At 50.5% G+C, this 19,439-nt stretch overlaps 1 pseudogene; it reads left to right on the top strand.

Annotated features, from left to right (window-relative positions):
* Positions 1-10,887: 10,887 nt before the first annotated feature.
* Positions 10,888-19,439, top strand: part of LOC125554726 — an 11,828-nt pseudogene continuing 3,276 nt past the window's right edge.

Raw genomic sequence — 19,439 nt, 5'->3', positions numbered from 1 at the left:
CTTGCTAGAGAAAAGGTAGGTGCACGCAGTGCTCTAGACTTTGTTGTTTTACGTCATGCACTTTTCGGCAACAAAACTTATAGATTAGGAGCAATTGTGGCACGTGTCGGTGTATAAAAGTAGGGGCTCTTCTTTTGACCCCTTTACTTGTGCACAGGCAGTCAGAGCCGCGCGCCACGGCCACACTTAGTAGGGCAGAGGAGGGAAGTCGGAGAGAAGCCAAAACATGAGACAACCAAGGCAATGCCAAGACCAGAAGTGCAGGAGAGCAAGAGGGCGAGGTAGACTCCCTCGGCAAGATCCTTACCGAGGCAGCCTCCACAGCCCCCGCAAGAGCCTTGCCGAGGCAGCCTCCGCAGCCCCGGCAAGAGCCTTGCTGGGGCAACTTGCCCGATGCCAGCGGAGCAAGCCACCCTTGAGCCCACAGGCTCCAACCCAACCAACTACATTGGAACCAAGGCTCGGGAGGCACCTCTGTGGTGGCATGCAAATCTTCATCAAGATCATAAACATGTGAGATCAGATGAGGACCAGGAGACGGCGACCCTCGGCAGGATCCTAGCCGAGGAAATCCACAAGACCCCTGGCAAGACCCTTGCCGGGGACGACTGCAATGCCACAGCAGCACCCTTGCCGGGCCCCTAGCAAGACCCTTGCCGAGGGCATCAGCAGGGCCACTGCGAGGCCCACGCCAGCCAAGACTCCACCACCGTCACCAAGTAGCTGCTAGCTCAACCAGCTGGGCTGGCACCTGTGTGGCGATTCTTGATTGTCATGGCTCCTAAGAAGAAGGCGGCCATGGCGGTCGGTTTGTCGGGAGCCGGACGGCCCGTACCGTTGCGGGTGAGCAGCGGGCCAGTCGCGGACAAGACCCGAGGCGTGACCTGCGAGCACCAACATCGCTCTAGCAGTCAGAGCCTGACGAGCGGCGTCGTTCATGCGCAAGGCGACAGGCCGCATGCCGTGAAATCAAGAGACGGAGCTGGGCTCCCCGCAGGCGGCGCGGGACCCTCTGGGGGCATCGCCGTACCAACCACAGGCGGCGCGGCAACCTCCAAGACGCCCACTCTGGCGCCCACAGCGCGCTCTTCCCAGGTTGTGCGCGACGAGCAGCGTCACCACGCCGGTGACCCTGGACACCGCCATGGGGAGAGTCCTGTGCGTCATTTGCGGGATAAAGGAGGACAACATGCCCACCGAAGTGCTGGCGGAAATGGCACACAGCCGCCGGGCCGTGACAGAGCTCCTTCTAACATGGTTAGAAGTCGAAGCGCACCACGGTCCATGCAGCTTTCGCCACCACCCACGCCAGCAGAAGCTTTGGCGCGCGTGCAGCTGCTCCTCAACTTCCCTCCTGCTGCGGAGAACCTCGACGAGTGGAGAGCCACTATCCAGAGCCTCGTCGGCGTCGCCAATAGAGATGAGCCATGACCGGCGGGGCCCTCAGGCCAGCGCTCCATCGAGCCACTACACGCCAGCGGTGGAGGAGCCGGAGGCGCCGCGGCCACGGTGCACTCTCCTCCTCCACGCCAGCCACCGCGGATGTCGGTCCGTCATGATGACGCTTGTGATAACATTTCCATAGCATCGTCCGACCCACGGACCCACCGCGACCAATGCCAGGTTCTTCGGGAGCGAGCCCATGAAGACGCTCGAACCACCATCGAGCGCCGGTGCGATATGCACCACCAGTCAGACAGGCGAGCGGGGCCCGCTATGGACCACCCAGCACCGAGAGGCTCCGACGACCTACCTTACGAGGTGGGTTGCCCAGCCTTTACCCGTGAGCTGCGGCAGTTCCAGTGGCCGTCCCACCGCACGTTCAAGCCCAACGTCAGCGAGAAGTACAATGGGAAGACCCATCCGTCAGAGTTCCTCAGCATCTACACCATCGTGATGCAAGCCGCTGGAGCTCGTGACGACAAGGTGCTTGCCAACTACTTCCCGTTGGCCCTGAAACCCAATGTCATGTCTTGGTTGATGCACTTGCCGGCGGATTCCATTTCTTCTTGGTCGGACCTGTGTCATGAGTTTGTTGGTGCCTTCACTGGAGGCCACCAAGCTCATGGCAAGGCGAGTGATTTGCATATCAATCCCAGAAGGAAGGTGAAAACCTGCGCAAGTACATACAGAGGTCCAGCCGAGTGCAATACAACATCCCGGATGTTCATCCTGCCGCCGTGATCAGCGCATTCCATCAGAATGTGCATAACCACAAGATGTGTGAAGAGCTGGCAATGAACAAGGTCAAGGACGTGGCCGAACTTTACGTTCTGGCCGATAGATGCGCCCGGGCTGAATAGGGAAGGAAGTACCCCGACGAAGACGCCGGTGCGGAAACCGACTCTATCGACGAAGACACCACCGCCCCGACGAAGAAGGGCCGTCGTCGCAATAGGAAACACAAGCGCAAGGCCGTGCTTGCCGTCGAGGGATCCGACGACACTGGTGCCACCAAGAAGGCCAAGGCATACGACCCCGGCAAGAACATTGCCGGGTGTGCCGCTTGCCGGGCCTTGGCGGCTGCCGACAAGCCAGGGGGCTCCGACAAGCAGTATTGCAAGATCCACCGCACCAAGGGCCACGACCTCCAGAACTGTCGACAAGTTGAGCTTCTTGCTGAAAAGCAAAAAGCCGAATATGAGAGGCGTGACAAGGTGAAGGCTCAGGATGGGGCCGAAGGATCCGTCAAGAAGCGTGGCGGCCTAGGAGGCCGCCGTGGCAAGGACAACCATCAAGAGAGGCCCGCTCGGGGCCGCGACAAGAAGCAGCAAGACGACGATCATGACGAGGACGACGAGTCCGGCGAGCATGAGTTCAAGAAAGCTACAGAGGCCATGTGCGTCGATGGTGGTGCCTCGCTGCATACTTCTCACCGCCAGCTCAAGTAGTGGGCGCGTGAGATCACAGTAGCATAGCCATCGTTCGACACTCAGAAGCCGCTGAAGTGGTCTAGCATGCCCATCATCTTTGATGCCGAGGACCACCCTGATCGCACAACTGCAGTCAGGTGTTTGCCGTTGTTGGTTTCACCAACGGTACGCAACCTCAAGGTGAACAAGATGTTGGTTGACGGCGGGGCCGGTCTGAACTTGATCTCACCTGTTGTGATCAAAAAGCTGCAAATTCCAGATGGAGACCTCGAGGAAACGGGCACATTTTAAGGGGTGAACCCGGGAAGGAGCCAGCCGAAGGGGAAGGTCACGCTGCCTATGACGTTTGGAGGCGAGCTGAACTACAGGATGGAGAAGATTGTCTTCAATGTAGCAGAGATTTCCTTGTCCTACAACGGGATTCTCGGCCGCCCGGCACTAGCCAAGTTCATGGCGGCATCACATTACGCCTAAACATGCTGAAGATGCCTGGGCTAATGACCATCATCACCGTTCCCTATGACAAGAAGGATGCGTTGATCTGCGCTGACCAACTCTACCGAGAAGCAGTTGTAGCAGCCGCCGCCAAGGCACTTGCTCCTGCCACTGAAACCCCGGGAAAGAACAAGAAGACCCGCAAGACCTCTCGCACCCACTCTGGCAAGCGTACCTCTTTGGAGTGTTCTGCTACCGTCAAGGACGTGCCAGAGAGCTTCACCGGCAAGAGCAAGAAATCCAGAGGTACACCACCAGAGACCAAGAGGGTGTCCGTCAAGGAGGATGGCACGGGAGGGGCTTTCACCATAAGCTCCACCCTCAACAGCAAATAGGAAAGCGTGCTCGTCACTTTCCTGTGGGCGAATGTCGATGTGTTTGCATGGCAAGCATCCGACATCCCCGGCGTTCCCTAGGAAGTGATTGAGCACCATCTTGCTGTCTGTCCCCATGCGCGACCCGTCAAGCAGAAGGTCAGGAAGCAAGCTTTGGAACGGCAAGAATTCATCACAGAGGAGATCAGGAAATTGGAAGCAGCAGGCTTGGTGAGAGGAGGGATCCATCCAACATGGTTGGCCAATCCGATGGTGGTGCGCAAGGCGAACAGGAAGTGGAGGCTGCGTATCGATTACACAGATATCAATAAGGCTTGTCCTAAGGACACCTTCACGTTGCCGTGCATTGACCAGATTGTTGACTCCATGGCTGGGTGCGATCTGTTATCGTTCCTGGACGCCTACTCGGGCTACCACCAGATCTTCATGGCAAGGAAGCCGAAGAGAAGACAACATTCATCACCCTGTGTGGTACGTATTGCTTTTTACGGATGCCTTTCGGGTTGAGAGTGCTGGCTCGACATTCGCAAGGGTGGTCCAAATTGGTTTTGAGCCCCAGCTACATAGAAATATGGAAGCTTATATGGATGACATAGTGGTCAAAACCAAGGACAAGGCAACCCTTGTACAAGACTTAGAAAAGACGTTTGCCAACCTACGCAAGATCAATCTCAAGCTGAACCTTGAGAAGTGTGTCTTCGGCATTCCATCCGGCAAACTTCTCGGGTTCTTTGTGTCGCAGTGTGGGATCGAGGCAAACCCAGACAAAATCAAGGCTATTGAGAAGATTGAGGCACCCAAATGGATCAAGGATGTGCATCGGCTCACTGGCTGCGTTGCCGCCATGAGCAGGTTCATCTCCAACTCCGCTGAGCGTGCCCTCCCCTTTTCCAGGATCTTGAAGAACGCAGGCCCACTGGAGTGGACCTTAGAGGCCGATGCAGCGTTGCAAGATCTGAAGAAATACCTTTCCTCTACACCAATACTGGTTGCGCCTAAACCACAAGTGTCGTTGCTGCTGTATCTGGTGGCGACGAATCAAGTGGTCAGTGCTGCGCTAGTGGTGCAGAGGGAGGTCGGTAAAGAGCAGTGGCGATGGTGGGACTGGGGGATGGCAAGCCATAGGTTCCCCCGGCCGGGCCTGATGCCGGCAAGGCAGGCCCCTGGCGGAATCTGACGCCATCTGGACAGGTCCCATGCAATCGAATGAGGTGGTGCAGAAGAAGAAGATGATGCAGCATCCGGTTTAGTTTGTCAGCTCCCTCCTGCAAGGGGCTAGGTCAAGGTACTCTGGTGTGCAGTAATTGCTCTTCGGCCTCCTTATGGCCTCGAGGAAGCTGCGTCACTATTTCCACGCACACAAAATCACCGTCGTCACCCGCCTCCCGTTACAACGGATATTGCACAACCCAGACGCAACCGAAAGGATTGTGGAGTGGGCCTTGGAGCTTTCGAGCTTTGGTTTGAAGTTTGAAAGTACTTCGACAATCCAGAGCAGAGTCTTGGCAGAGTTCAATGCAGAATGGACCTCAACGCCTGACGAGGAAATCCAGGAGACCACCCTCCCCGGCAAGGAAGCAAGTCACAACTGGATCATGTACTTTGATGGGGCTTTCTCGCTTCAAGGCGCCGGTGTTGGTGTGCTGCTCGTCGCACCCACCGGAGAGCACCTCAAGTATGTAATCTAGATGCACTTTCCTAGGGAGATGTCCACCAACAACACTGCTGAGTACGAGGGGTTGCTTGCTGGCCTCAGGACCGCGGCGGACCTTGAGGTCAAGAAACTCATCGTTAGAGGTGATTCACAGCTTGTCTTCAGACAAGTTACCAAAGATTATCAAAGCTCGTTGATGGAGGCCTACATAGATGAAGTAAGGAAGCTGGAGGAGCACTTTGACGGTATACAAGCGGAGCACGTTCCCTGAGCGGAGAACGACATCGCCGATTACCTGTCGAAGCGCGTTGCATTCAAGCTACCTGTGGAACCAGGTACTTTTTTGCTTCAGTTAACTCAACCATCCATCGAACCATCAACGGAGTAGAATAAACGGAGGAAACAGGCCCCGGAAAGTACTTTCCCACTGAGCCCCCAGGGACCGCCGGCAAGGGTGTTGCCGTGGATTCTGAGCCTGCCGAGGGGCGACTGACTCTAGCGGGCCGTCAAGCCCTAGCCGTATAGACGGCCGCTCCCATGGCAGAAGAAATGCCTTTGGTCCTTGCCGTCGAGCCCCAGGCTCCGGCATGGGCACATCATACCGTCCAATTCCTACAAACATGGGAGCTTCCTGAGGATCAGGGAGAAGCGGAGAGAGTAGCTCGTCGGTCTGCCATGTATCTGTTCGTCGATGACGTCCTGTACAGAAAGAGACCGAATGGTGTGAAATTGAAGTGCATTCCCCAGGAGGAAGGACTGGAGCTGTTGGCAGAGATACACGAAGGCATATGTGGCTCCCACATTGGGTCGAGGGCCCTTGCCGGCATGGCATTCCGGCAAGGTTTCTTCTGGCCCACCGCCCTCCAGGATGCAACGACACTAGTAACCAAGTGTGAAGTGTGTAAGTTCCATTCAAAGAAGCTTCATCAGCCAGCTCAAGCCCTTCAAACAATTCCTCTTTCCTGGCCATTCTCGGTCTGGGGGCTTGACATCCTGGGCCCTTTCCCCCGCGCTATCGGGGGTTACATTGCGATCGTCAAGTTCACAAAGTGGCCAGAGGTGGAAGCAGTGAGGAAGGTGACAACACAGTCAGCCGTCAAGTTCTTCAAGGGGCTAGTGTGCCGTTTTGGTGTGCCAATCAGAGTCATCACCGATAACAGCATGCAGTTCACAAGCCACACCTTCATGCAATACACCCGAGACCTCGACAGCAGGGTCTGTTTTGCTTCCGTGGCACACCCACGGAGCAATGGCCAGACGGAGAGGGCAAATGCTGAAGTGTTGCGAGGCCTGAGGACAAAGAATTTTGACATGCTGCACAAGAGTGGAAAGTGCTATATCGATGAGTTGCCGGCGGTTCTTTGGTCGATCAGAACGACGCAAAATTGAGCCACCGGCCAGACACCCTTTTCTCTCATATACGGGGCAGAAGCAGTTCTCCCCATGGAACTCATATATGGGTCACCTCGAGTGCTCGCTTACGATGAGCTTGAACAAGAGCAATTGCGGCAAGATGACGCAATGCTCCTTGAGGAAGATCGTCTTCGGGTAGCTGTGAGAGCAACACGCTACCAGCAAGCCTTGCGCCGCTACCATAGCCGCAAGGTTCATGCCCGAAGCTTTGAGGAAGGCGACCTTGTTCTTCGGCGTGTTCAGTCGGCCAAGTATTCCAACAAGTTGACGCCGAAGTGGGAAGGCCATTATCAGGTAATACGAGTCACCAGGCCTGGCGCAGTCCGCCTGGAGACCGAAGATGCTATTCCAGTGAGTAACTCCTGGAACATTGAACATCTTCATGAGTTTTACCCATAAGGCGCGGTTGCCTGGCCCCCGGCAACCCACCTTTTGTACAAGCCTTGCCGGCAAGGCATGTAACCCTCTGTACAAAGCCAGGCGCAGACCCTGAGCATAAATAAATGAAGCGCTGGCGCCCTAATTTTTAGCATGCGTGCTAGGTTAAGTCTCTCCCTCGGTTAGGGTTGATAGCACATAGCGGCGACTAACCCCTAGACTAGAGGTCGAGTGTGTGCCTTTCTGTCTTCTTTGGTTCGCAGGGCACGTGGACACTTCTGCTGAGCCGCTTGGGAAAAAGAAAACGGACCGGCGCTCCGGCCCCGGCAAGCCAAGACTGCCAGGGGCTGAAGACACAAGGATCTAACCACGGCAAGCCAAAGTTGCCGGGGGCTGCAGATTCAGATAAGTCCTTCATCCTCTGTTGTGCATTTCCGTATAGAACTAGGACAAATGAAACCTCATTTTGCTCCAAGACCACCATGCTCCCCCTTTTTTACCCAAGTCCCTGGGATAGAACCGGGTCGTAGATGCGGTGGCAAGGAAATAAACGAAGGGCCTAACTCTACTTCGCCCTGCCTCCGCCAAAAGCATGAGAATGGTCGACTGAAGTCAGGTGATGGCAAGTCCTGTTGCCGAGCGACAATGTTTATCTTAAAAATAAAAATGACTCGTTCCTTGGCGTGGGCCTCACTCACGCACAGAGAACCCGACAAGCACCCTTTTTTGTTAAAAACATCCCATATAGGTACAGTTCATACGGAATTAAAAACATGAGCAAGGGGATTACAAATTTTAAATCTAACAAATTCTTGTAGGCTTACAAACTAAAAAGAGATAAGATGCTCGTAATCCCTTTCTTGTCCCTCTCCCCAGAAGGTCGAAAAAGATGGCAGGAGGGCAACAAGAGCGCCTAGGCAAGGTGCGAGGAGCAGAAGGCACCAAGAGAGCGTCCCGGTGCAAGGAGGGAAGCTGGAAGATGAGGCAGCGGCCGGCAATACGCGACGAAGGCGTCGATGCCCGCGTACTCCGACTTGACGGCCGCCACCCGCCTTCTTCGCCTTCTCCGGCCCTCCTACGCCAGCCGCCCAAGGAGACGACGGGGAGCACCCTGATGGAGAGCTTGACGAGGAAGGCCCTCGGCAGGCCGCATGATGTAGGGAGGGGCGACGCGATCAGTCGGAGATGAGGTCGACGTGACCTCGCTCGACGCTCTCGTTGTCGCTGTCGCTCCCCTCCTCATCACTCCCGCTTGAAGAGGAGTCTTCATCGTCGGAGGAGCTCTCCACGCAGCACTTCAGGCGAGTTCCAAGATCTCCAAAGACCTTGATGGAGAGCAGGCCGCCCTCCATTAACTTGAGGTAGAGGACAAGCCCCGCCGTCAGGCTGTGAATGCGAGTGAACGTCTTCCATCCGCGGTGGAGGTACATGACGTGAGGAGCGGGGAAGTCGACGTCGACCCACGTGCTGCTGTTCCTGCAGCCCCTCATGTGCAACCTGAGGGTCTAGGTGGATTGAGCTCTATCTCCCGAGCAAATGGGGTAGGGAGACGGAGGCGGCGACGCGGTGGCCGGCGCAGCCTGATGAAGAACTCGCGGGGCTAGTCCCCAAGGTAGCCCTCCATCGAGGGAGCCATCGCTGGCGGAGGCGAGGCCGATGCGCCGCCCTATCCCCCTCTCCCCCGAGCACCACGGAGACCTCGGCCTTGCCCCCTCCCCCTTCCTCTCGTGGCCGGCTCCGCCGTCACGAGCTCTTGCAGAGGAGGGACGCGCTGACGAGCAGCAACCCTCGCCGCCATAGTCGAAGGGCCGGCGCCTCCTCTCGCCATGGCAGATGGAAGAAAGGAGCCGAAGTGAATGGAGGATTAATGCTTAGAGAATGTGGGATGACCTCCCCCTCCTTATAAAAGGGCGAGGTCGAGGCTCAGGCGCCCCACTCAACCAATCCAGCCGCGGGAGGAGTAGGGAATCAGGACCGACCCGCTGCCCCAATCAGCGATGACCCGGTTTCCCGCCTCCACCGCCTGCCACCTACATGGGGGACACGTGGAGAGCAAGCAGAATTGAGGGGACGGGTGAGGCAACCGTTCCCCGCCCCGTGATTGTGGGGACTGACGCCTTGATGACCACGACCCGAGTCCGCCCGAGTAAATGAGCCACAGCTCTTCGCCTCCCTCTTTTTATGGGGAAGGTGCGAGCCGCCTCTTTACCATGATGTGACGCATGCGTGTGGAACCCGCCCCACCCATGACCCCCACGTCACGCACGACCCTCCATGTCGCGCGTTCAACGCAGGTCGTGGGGAAGCGCAGCGGACGAGAAGATACTATGGTAAAATCCGCCCCACCTTCCCGCACACCGTTCTGGGCCTAGCCCAACAACGTGACACGCTTATGTGTGGCCCAGGCTCGGGGGCTCCTGTCGGTGTACAAAAGTAGGGGCTATTCTTTTGACCCCTTTACTTGTGCATGGGCAGTCAGAGCCGCGCGCCACAACCACACTTAGTAGGGCAGAGGAGGGAAGCCGAAGAGAAGCCGAAACACGAGGCAACCAAGGAAACGCCAAGACCATAAGCGCATGAGAGCAAGAGGGCGAGGTAGACTCCCTCGGCAAGATCCTTGCCGAGGCAGCCTCCGCAGCCTCGGCAAGAGCCTTGCCGGGGCAACTTGCCCGATGCCAGCGGAGCAAGCCACCCTTGAGCCCACAGGCTCCAACCTAACCAACTACATTGGAACCAAGGCTCGGGAAGCGCCTCTTTGGTGGCATGCAAATATTCGTCAAGATCATAAACATGTGAGATCAGATGAGGACCAAAAGACGGCGACCCTCGGCGGGATCCTAGCCGAGGAAATCCACAAGACCCCCGGCAAGACCCTTGCCGGGGAGGACAGCAACACCACAGCAGCACCCTTGCTGGGCCCCCGGCAAGACCCTTGCCGAGGGCATCAGCAGGGCCACTGCGAGGCCCGCGCCAGCCAACACTCCACCACCGTCCCCAAGCAGCTGCTAGCTCAACCAGTTGGGCAGGCACCTGCGTGGCGACGAGCGGCCTCTACACCGACTCAGCAAGCACCTGCGTGGCGGCATGCGACCCTTCATGAAGGCTCCACCACCGGGCCAGCCCAACAGCCAGCCAACGTGGCGCCAGGATGCCCCATCGGCTTAGACGTGTGTCGAGGCCAAGCGAGGCGGGGACAGCTGGGACATGCTTCCCTAGCGTCCCCGATAAAGCAAGGAGGGCATGTCGGCAACACATTAATTGCGTTTGTCCGACGGTCCCAGAGGATAGGCTTGTTAACTATAGACCTTTCCACCTCCTGTGTGCCACTGTGGCAACCCCTTTTTCCTATAAAAGGAGGCTCGAGGCGACCAGGAGAGGGATTCGGCTCTTTTGGGCAAAGTTGCACCCCGTAGCTAGCTCAAGAACACAAGAACACTCAAATACATCCACCAAAGTAGGACTAGGGTATTACGCATCTTCGCGGCCCGAACCTGGGTAAACGATCCGTGTGCTTCTTGTCAGACCCGCTCTTCGCACAACCTCATGTCGGCCAACCGTAGAAGGGATCCCAGTGACCCCATAGGTGTCGTTCCCACGGACAGCACATCGCCTCCACATTAACAGATCCAAGGGCAAAATACATGGTGGTATTTACGCTACTCGCTTGGCGACTCACTTTAACGTTCAGATATGCCAGCAGGATTATCTTGTACCTAAGGTTTATTTAGATCATCAGGCTATGGAACACCACCAGTTTATTGCTGGCAATTACCCTAACATTCCTATTCCTTATAACCTGGCTTTCAGTGTGAACACACGTGATATTATCCCATTGCCTGCACCTGCTTTGTTTGATCCTATTGCTAGGGGCGGATACAGGATTATGCCTGAGGACATTGCCGCCTACCGGAACAACCTGGCTGCAGCACAGGAGGAGCCTCAAGAGTGGGACCCTCAGGTGACCGCTCCCTAGCACTTCAACATAGGACCTCATGGCTTCTTCGAGTGGTGATTACCAAGTTAGGCCAAAAGCCTAAGCTTGGGGAGAACGTATTTCCACCGACATTACATTCATGACCACACATTTCATTTCAGTTGTCGGTGTCCACACTCTTTCATTGTATTATCCATGCTAAATTTATTTTCTCGCTTTCTTCTTGTGTGTTTGAAAAACTTTGAGAAAATCCAAAAATATTTCCTGCTTCTTTTTGATTTTTCTTTCTAGTGTAGTCAGTTGTAATATCCAAAAAGAAAACCCAAAAAGATTTCATTCTTCTTCTTTTGCTTGTTGGGAGATTTCCCGTGTAAATAGTTTTTCTCGTTTTTGCTTTTCCCTTTTGTTTGCTTGCTTAAGAAAAACCAAAAACTCCAAAAATATTTCAGTGTGTTTCTCTGAATTTCTATTTCTTTCTTTTGAGTCATACCGAGGAGAAGACCATGATGAAAATGTTGAGTGGCTCTCATATACATTATTGTTGATCTAATAGAGAGTCCACATTATCTTGTCTTATCCTTTTGAATAAAATGTTTGTAGATTCCAGCCTAGTCCACGACACTCTTGGACTATTATTATTTTCATATCGTTCGGTCGTGCAAGTGAAAGGCAATAATGATGATATTTGATGAACTGGCAGTGGCAGAGAGAAACGGGTATGAACTCGACTTGTTCTGTTTTGTAAATATGTTTAACCTAGTACCAATGATTCAACCTATTATGATCAAACATGTTTGCAATGACAATTAGAGCTTATAGTTTCTCATGCCACTACTGCAGGATGCTGCTAACGCTGCACTACGATCAAAGACCCTTCGACGAAACTGTGTGGGATGCAATAATCACAAACGGTGGTGTAAAAGAACCGTCAAAAAGGTGCAAAATGTTTGCGATGGCGGAGCCATCAAGCATGGTTCAGATTTTAGTTTCGTGTGCGATGTAGGGCATACTATTTGTTCAATGAACTGTTTGCGATGAGGTGGAACAAAAGAAATGGGTAGCCAGATGAAGGCGTGCGCGATATACAACATACGGTTCACTCGGATGAACAGTTTGTGATGAGGAGGAACAATAGAAACATGCAGCTAGATAAAGGTGTGTGCGATTGAGGGCATACGCTTCAGAAGGATTAACTGTTTGTGATTAGGCAATAGAACAGAAACAGGTCAGCCAGATCAAAGTGTGTGAGATTGATGGCATACACTACACACGGATAAACTGTTTGCAATTAGCCACAACAAACTGAAACAGTTAGATGGATCAACGTGTGTGCGCTAGATGGGCACACACATTCTAATTAGAAGAAGCGTGCGCGATGGTAATAACGAGCGTGCACGGTTGTTGGAACAAGACGTGTGCTGACATTGCCTATTGCGATGCACCCTATGGTGCAAACACCACGTACGCGACTGAGAAGGCGTACGTGCCCACGTTACGCCTTCTGAGAATAGTGCCGCACTTATAACCGTTAGTAAATTTTGAGCATGCGTCCCGTCACATTCCAAATTGCAAACCTGTTCACACCGATCAAAACCTAAATGGTTTCCCACTTAGGAGCGTATTACTACTCGGTTATAAATACTACTCCTACTCCTAGATAACTGCACATTCCTCCTCAACTCCTCATCCACAAAAACAAACAAGTCATTCATCATCTTTCCCTTGCATCTGCCATGGCCAGCGTGAGTTCTGGGTCGAGAGATTGCCACCAGGTAGATGCGAGCATGGAAGCGGAAGCATGAGAGATGTCCCACCTCGCCACGAACACAATCAGCATGTCCCGCTACGTGGCCGTAGTAGCACAGAGGTCCCGCCGCGCCGCTGAAGCAGCAGCAGGTCCCGCCGTGCCGCCGATGCGGCAGACTGGTCCGGCCGCGTTGCGGAAGCAGAAGAGATGTCACACGGCGCCGCGAATGTAGCAGAGATGTCCTCCCGCGCCGCGGCAGCCTGGGAAAATGTCTCGCGGGCAGGCGAGGACTCTTACATGCACATGCATGCGATCGTCCATAGCCAGATGGATCAGATCTCCGGCTGGGCGAGGTTGCAGGACGACATGAAAGCCTCTTTTGCCGGTGTCATCTGGCTACTAAATGAGAGCAATGCGAAGCTCCGAGCCAAGCGCGACCTGCTAAGGCGAAGATCATCGGAAGTGTGGAGCAGCAGGAGGAGACCACTACCTTGTTGAAGAGGACCGGCGTCTTCGTCGAGAAACTTATGGACGAGAATGCCATGCTGCGCATCGAGCATAGAAGGCTGGTGGAGGAATCAGTGGATGCTCTCAAGCAGTATCTTGAGGACAAGAAAGAGCTCATCGCCGCTCACCGCGAAGACTAGTTCCCGCGGCCTGCAGCAACACATCAAGAAAGTAGAGATCAGCGAGCCAGATCATTGTCTTCCTTCTTCTTTTGCCCTTGTGTATTTCGAGTGTTGCCGCATATGTCTTTTTTTAATTATGTTCCTAACTATGTAAGACAATTATTATCCACTGTCATCGTCCTTATATTCATCCTACTTGCTATAAGTCGCAGTTGATGCTATATAGGTCCGTCGGATCATACATCAAGATCCATGCAAAACTTTCGTTTCAGATTTTTATTTTTTCTCTCTCTTAAATCTCAGTCCAGTGAGACATGTAGCCACGCCATAGAACAGGGGCTCAGGCGCCATTAATGGAGACGTTGGGAGGGAGGTGCGCGGCGGGTAGCGGTCAAAGGGCTCTCCACCTGATGAGCACACGCAGGGGTCTGATCGCACGCCTCCAGTACTCAAATCGCTACCCCGCACGACACCTCCAAGCCAATAAAAAAGGGAGATGCATGGCGGCACGTAATTGGTAAGTAGAATGCCCACGGTTTCAATAATACTTGTGTTTCTGATTTGTAACGTGACAACACTTGTTCCAAAATGACTTTGTTGATTGTTAATATCTGAGCCTTCGCAAATTGGACAAAAGAATTACCACAGCATGTTGGTGCCATGTCATGACACCATGCCAAGTTTCATGATTTTTAGGCGTGTTTAGGATTTATAGGAATTAAAAAACCAAGTTTCTCAATCTTTCCGGCCGAGCCACGACACCCAGATGTTTGGATTTCATTCCCATTCCTTGCATGTGACCTAGAAATTCACCCAAGGACACACATGTGATTTTTCAACCAACTTTGGTGCACTGAAGCATGTGCTTGTAGTTAAAATTTGAATCATGCACAATAAATGCCAAGAAACTAAATTAATGTATAAAAAGGCCAAGCAAACCTGGAATAATTCCAAAATTTAGCACGATACCTCTATTTGGCCTAATCTGTCTGTGTAAAAAAATTAAGGCGGGAGAAGGCAGTGTATGTATGTCGTTTCACACAAGGAGGTGACAAGTTCCCTCCCGGAACCACGAGCCTTCTTGAGGGAAGCTCTGGTTTGCAAGAAGCTAACACCAAAGCTTGTCCCAATTCAGCAAAAAAAATTTTACACAGCATATTGGTGCCATGTCATGACACCATGCCGAGTTTCATGATTTTCAGACGTGTTTTGGATTTATAGGAATTAAAAAACCAAGTTTCTCAATCTTTCCGGCCGAGCCACGATGCCCAGATGTTTGAATTTCATTCCCATTTCGTGCATGGGACCTAGAAATTCACCCAAGGACACACATGTGATTTTTCAACCAACTTTGGTGCACTCGAGCATGTGCTTGTAGTTCAAATTGGAATTATGCACATTAAATTCCCAGAAACTCAATTAATGAATAAAAAAGGACAAACGAACCCGGAATAATTCAAACATTTAGCACGATACTTCTATTTGGTCTAATCTGCCTGTGTAAAAAATTAAGGTGGGAGAAGGCAGTGTACGTATGTCGTTTCGCACACGGAGGTGACAAGTTCCCTCCCAGAACCACGAGCCTTCTTGAGGGAAGCTCCGGTTTGCAATAATCTTACACCAAAGCTTGTCCCAATTCGGCCAAAAAAATTGCCGCAACATGTTGGTGCCATGTCATGACACCATGCCAAGTTTCATGATTTTCACGCGTGTTTTGGATTTACAAGAATTAAAAAACAAGGTTTCTCAATATTTCCGGCCGAGCCACGACACCCACATGTTTGAATTTCATTCCCATTTCTTGCATGGGACCTAGAAATTCACCCAAGGACACACATGTGATTTTTCAACCAACTATGGTGCATTGGAGCATGCGCTTGTAGTTCAAATTTGAATTATGCACATTAAATGCACAGAAACTCAATTAATGTATAAAAAAGGCCAAACAAACCCAAAATGATTCCAAAATTTAGCACGATACTTCTATTTCGTCTAATCTGCCTGTGTAAAACAATTACGGCAGGAGAAGGCAGTGTATGTATGTCTTTTCACACACGGAGGTGACAAGTTCCCTCTCGGAACCATGAGCCTTCTCGAGGGAAGCTCCGGTTTGCAAAAATCGTACACCAAAGCATGTCCCAATTCGGCCAAAAAAATTACCGCAGCATGTTGGTGCCATGTCATGACACTATGCCAAGTTCATGATTCTTAGGCGTGTTTTGGATTTACAAGAATTAAAAAAGCAAGTTTCTCAATCTTTCTGGCCGAGCCACGACGCCCAGATGTTTGAATTACATTCCTATTTCTTGCATGGGACCTACAAATTACCCAAAGACACACATTTGATTTTTCAACAAACTTTGGTGCACTCGAGCATGTGCTTGTAGTTCAAATTTGAATGATGCACATTAAATGCCCAGAAACTCAACTAATGAATAATAAAGGCCAAACGAACCCGGAATAATTCCAAATTTTAGCACGATATTTCTATTTTGCCTAATCTGCCTATGTAAAAAAATTAAGGAGGGAGAAGGCAGTGTACGTATGTCGTTTCGCACACGGAGGTGACACGTTCCCTCTCGGAACCACGAGCCTTCTTGAGGGAAGCTCCAATTTGCAAGAAGCTTACACCAAAGCTTGTCCCAATTTGACCAATAAATTTACCGCAGCATGTTGGTGCCATGTCATGACACCATGCCAAGTTTCATGATTTTCATGCGTGTTTTGGATATACAAGAATTAAAAAACCAAATTCCTCTATCTTTACGGCCGAGCCACGAGGCCTAGATGTTTTAATTTCATTTCCATTTATTGCATGGGACCTAGAAATCCACCCAAGGACACACATGTGATTTTTCAACCAACTTTGGTGCACTCGAGCATGCGCTTCTAGTTCAAATTTGAATTATGCATATTAAATGCCCAAAAACTAAATTAATGTATTAAAAATGCCAAACGAACCCAGAATAATTCCAAAATTTAGCATCACACTTCTATTTGGTCTAATCTGCTTTTGTAAAAAAATTAAGGCGGGAGAAGGCAGTGTACGTATGTCGTTTCGCACACGGAGGTGACAAGTTCCCTCTCGGAACCACGAACCTTCTTGAGGGAAGCTCTGGTTTGCAAGAAGCTAACACCAAAGCTTCTCCCAATTTGGCCAAAAAATTACCGTAGCATGTTGGTGCCATGTCATGACACCATGCCAAGTTTCATGATTTTCAGATGTGTTTTGGATTTACAGGAATTAAAAAACCAAGTTTCTCAATCTTTCCGACCGAGCCACGACACCTAGATATTTGAATTTCATTCCCATTTCTTGAATGGGACCTGGAAATTCACCCAAGGACACACATGTGATTTTTCAACCAACTTTGGTGTAGTGGAGCATGTGCTTGTAGTTCAAATTTGAATTATGCACATTAAATGACTAGAAACTCAATTAATGTATAAAAAGGCCAAACGAACCCAAAATAATACCCAAATTTAGCATGATACTTCTATTTGGTCTAATCTGCCTGTGTAAAAAAATTAAGTCGGGAGAAGGCAGTGTACGTATGTCGTTTCTCACACGGAGGTGACACGTTCCCTCTCGGAACCACGAGCCTTCTTGAGGGAAGCTCTGGTTTGCAAGAAGCTAACACCAAAGCTTCTCCCAATTTGGCCAAAAAATTACCGTAGCATGTTGGTGCCATGTCATGACACCATGCCAAGTTTCATGATTTTCAGATGTGTTTTGGATTTACAGGAATTAAAAAACCAAGTTTCTCAATCTTTCCGACCGAGCCACGACACCTAGATATTTGAATTTCATTCCCATTTCTTGAATGGGACCTGGAAATTCACCCAAGGACACACATGTGATTTTTCAACCAACTTTGGTGTAGTGGAGCATGTGCTTGTAGTTCAAATTTGAATTATGCACATTAAATGACTAGAAACTCAATTAATGTATAAAAAGGCCAAACGAACCCAAAATAATACCCAAATTTAGCATGATACTTCTATTTGGTCTAATCTGCCTGTGTAAAAAAATTAAGTCGGGAGAAGGCAGTGTACGTATGTCGTTTCTCACACGGAGGTGACACGTTCCCTCTCGGAACCACGAGCCTTCTTGAGGGAAGCTCCAATTTGCAAGAAGCTTACACCAAAGCTTGTCCCAATTCGGCCAATAAATTTACCGCAGCATGTTGGTGCCATGTCATGACACCATGCCAAGTTTCATGATTTTCATGCGTGTTTTGGATTTACAAGAATTAACAAACCAAGTTCCTCTATCTTTACGGCCGAGCCACGAGGCCTAGATGTTTGAATTTCATTTCCATTTAATGTATGGGACCTAGAAATCCACCCAAGGACACACATGTGATTTTTCAACCAACTTTGGTGCACTGGAGCATGCGCTTCTAGTTCAAATTTGAATTATGCATATTAAATGCCCAAAAACTAAATTAATGTATTAAAAATGCCAAACGAACCCAGAATAATTCCAAAATTTGGCATGATACTTCTATTTGGTCTAATCTGCTTCTGTAAAAAAATTAAGGCGGGAGAAGGCAGTGTACGTATGTCGTTTCGCACACGGAGGTGACAAGTTCCCTCTCGGAACCACGAACCTTCTTGAGGGAAGCTCTGGTTTGCAAGAAGCTAACACCAAAGCTTCTCCCAATTTGGCCAAAAAAATTACCGTAGCATGTTGGTGCCATGTCATGACACCATGCCAAGTTTCATGATTTTCAGACGTGTTTTGGATTTACAGCAATTAAAAAACCAAGTTTCTTAATCTTTCCGGCCGAGCCACGACACCCAGATGTTTGAATTTCATTCCCATTTCTTGAATGGGACCTGCAAATTCACCCAAGGACACACATGTGATTTTGCAACCAACTTTGGTGCAGTGGAGCATGTGCTTGTAGTTCAAATTTGAATTATGCACATTAAATGCCCAGAAACTCAATTAATGTATAAAAAGGCCAAACGAACCCAAAATAATACCAAAATTTAGCATGATACTTCTATTTGGTCTAATCTGCCTGTGTAAAAAAATTAAGGCGGGAGAAGGCAGTGTACGTATGTCGTTTCGCACACGGAGGTGACACGTTCCCTCTCGGAACCACGAGCCTTCTTGAGGGAAGCTCCAATTTGCAAGAACTTACACCAAAGCTTGTCCCAATTCGGCCAATAAATTTACCACAGCATGTTGGTGCCATGTCATGACACCATGCCAAGTTTCATGATTTTCATGCGTGTTTTGGATTTACAAGAATTAAAAAACCAAGTTCCTCTATCTTTACGGCCGAGCTACGAGGCCTAGATGTTTGAATTTGATTTCCATTTATTGCATGGGACCTAGAAATCCACCCAAGGACACACATGTGATTTTTCAACCAACTTTGGTGCACTGGAGCATGCGCTTCTAGTTCAAATTTGAATTATGCATATTAAATGCGCAAAAACTAAATTAATGTATTAAAAATGCCAAACGAACCCAGAATAATTCCAAAATTTAGCATGATACTTCTATTTGGTCTAATCTGCTTCTGTAAAAAAATTAAGGCGGGAGAAGGCAGTGTACGTATGTCGTTTCGCACACTGAGGTGACACGTTCCCTCTCGGAACCACGAGCCTTCTTGAGGGAAGCTCTGGTTTGCAAGAAGCTAACACCAAAGCTTCTCCCAATTTGGCCAAAAGAATTACCGTAGCATGTTGGTGCCATGTCATGACACCATGCCAAGTTTCATGATTTTCAGACGTGTTTTGGATTTACAGCAATTAAAAAACCAAGTTTCTCAATCTTTCCGGCCGAGCCACGACACCCAGATGTTTGAATTTCATTCCCATTTCTTGAATGGGACCTGCAAATTCACCCAAGGACACACATGTGATTTTGCAACCAACTTTGGTGCAGTGGAGCATGTGCTTGTAGTTCAAATTTGAATTATGCACATTAAATGCCCAGAAACTCAATTAATGTATAAAAAGGG

Source organism: Triticum urartu, chromosome 4 (assembly GCF_003073215.2).
Source record: "Triticum urartu cultivar G1812 chromosome 4, Tu2.1, whole genome shotgun sequence".
In the NCBI taxonomy this organism is placed as follows: domain Eukaryota; kingdom Viridiplantae; phylum Streptophyta; class Magnoliopsida; order Poales; family Poaceae; genus Triticum; species Triticum urartu.
The sequence above is the reverse complement of the archived record's forward strand: the minus strand, read 5'-3'. Positions and strand labels throughout refer to the sequence as shown.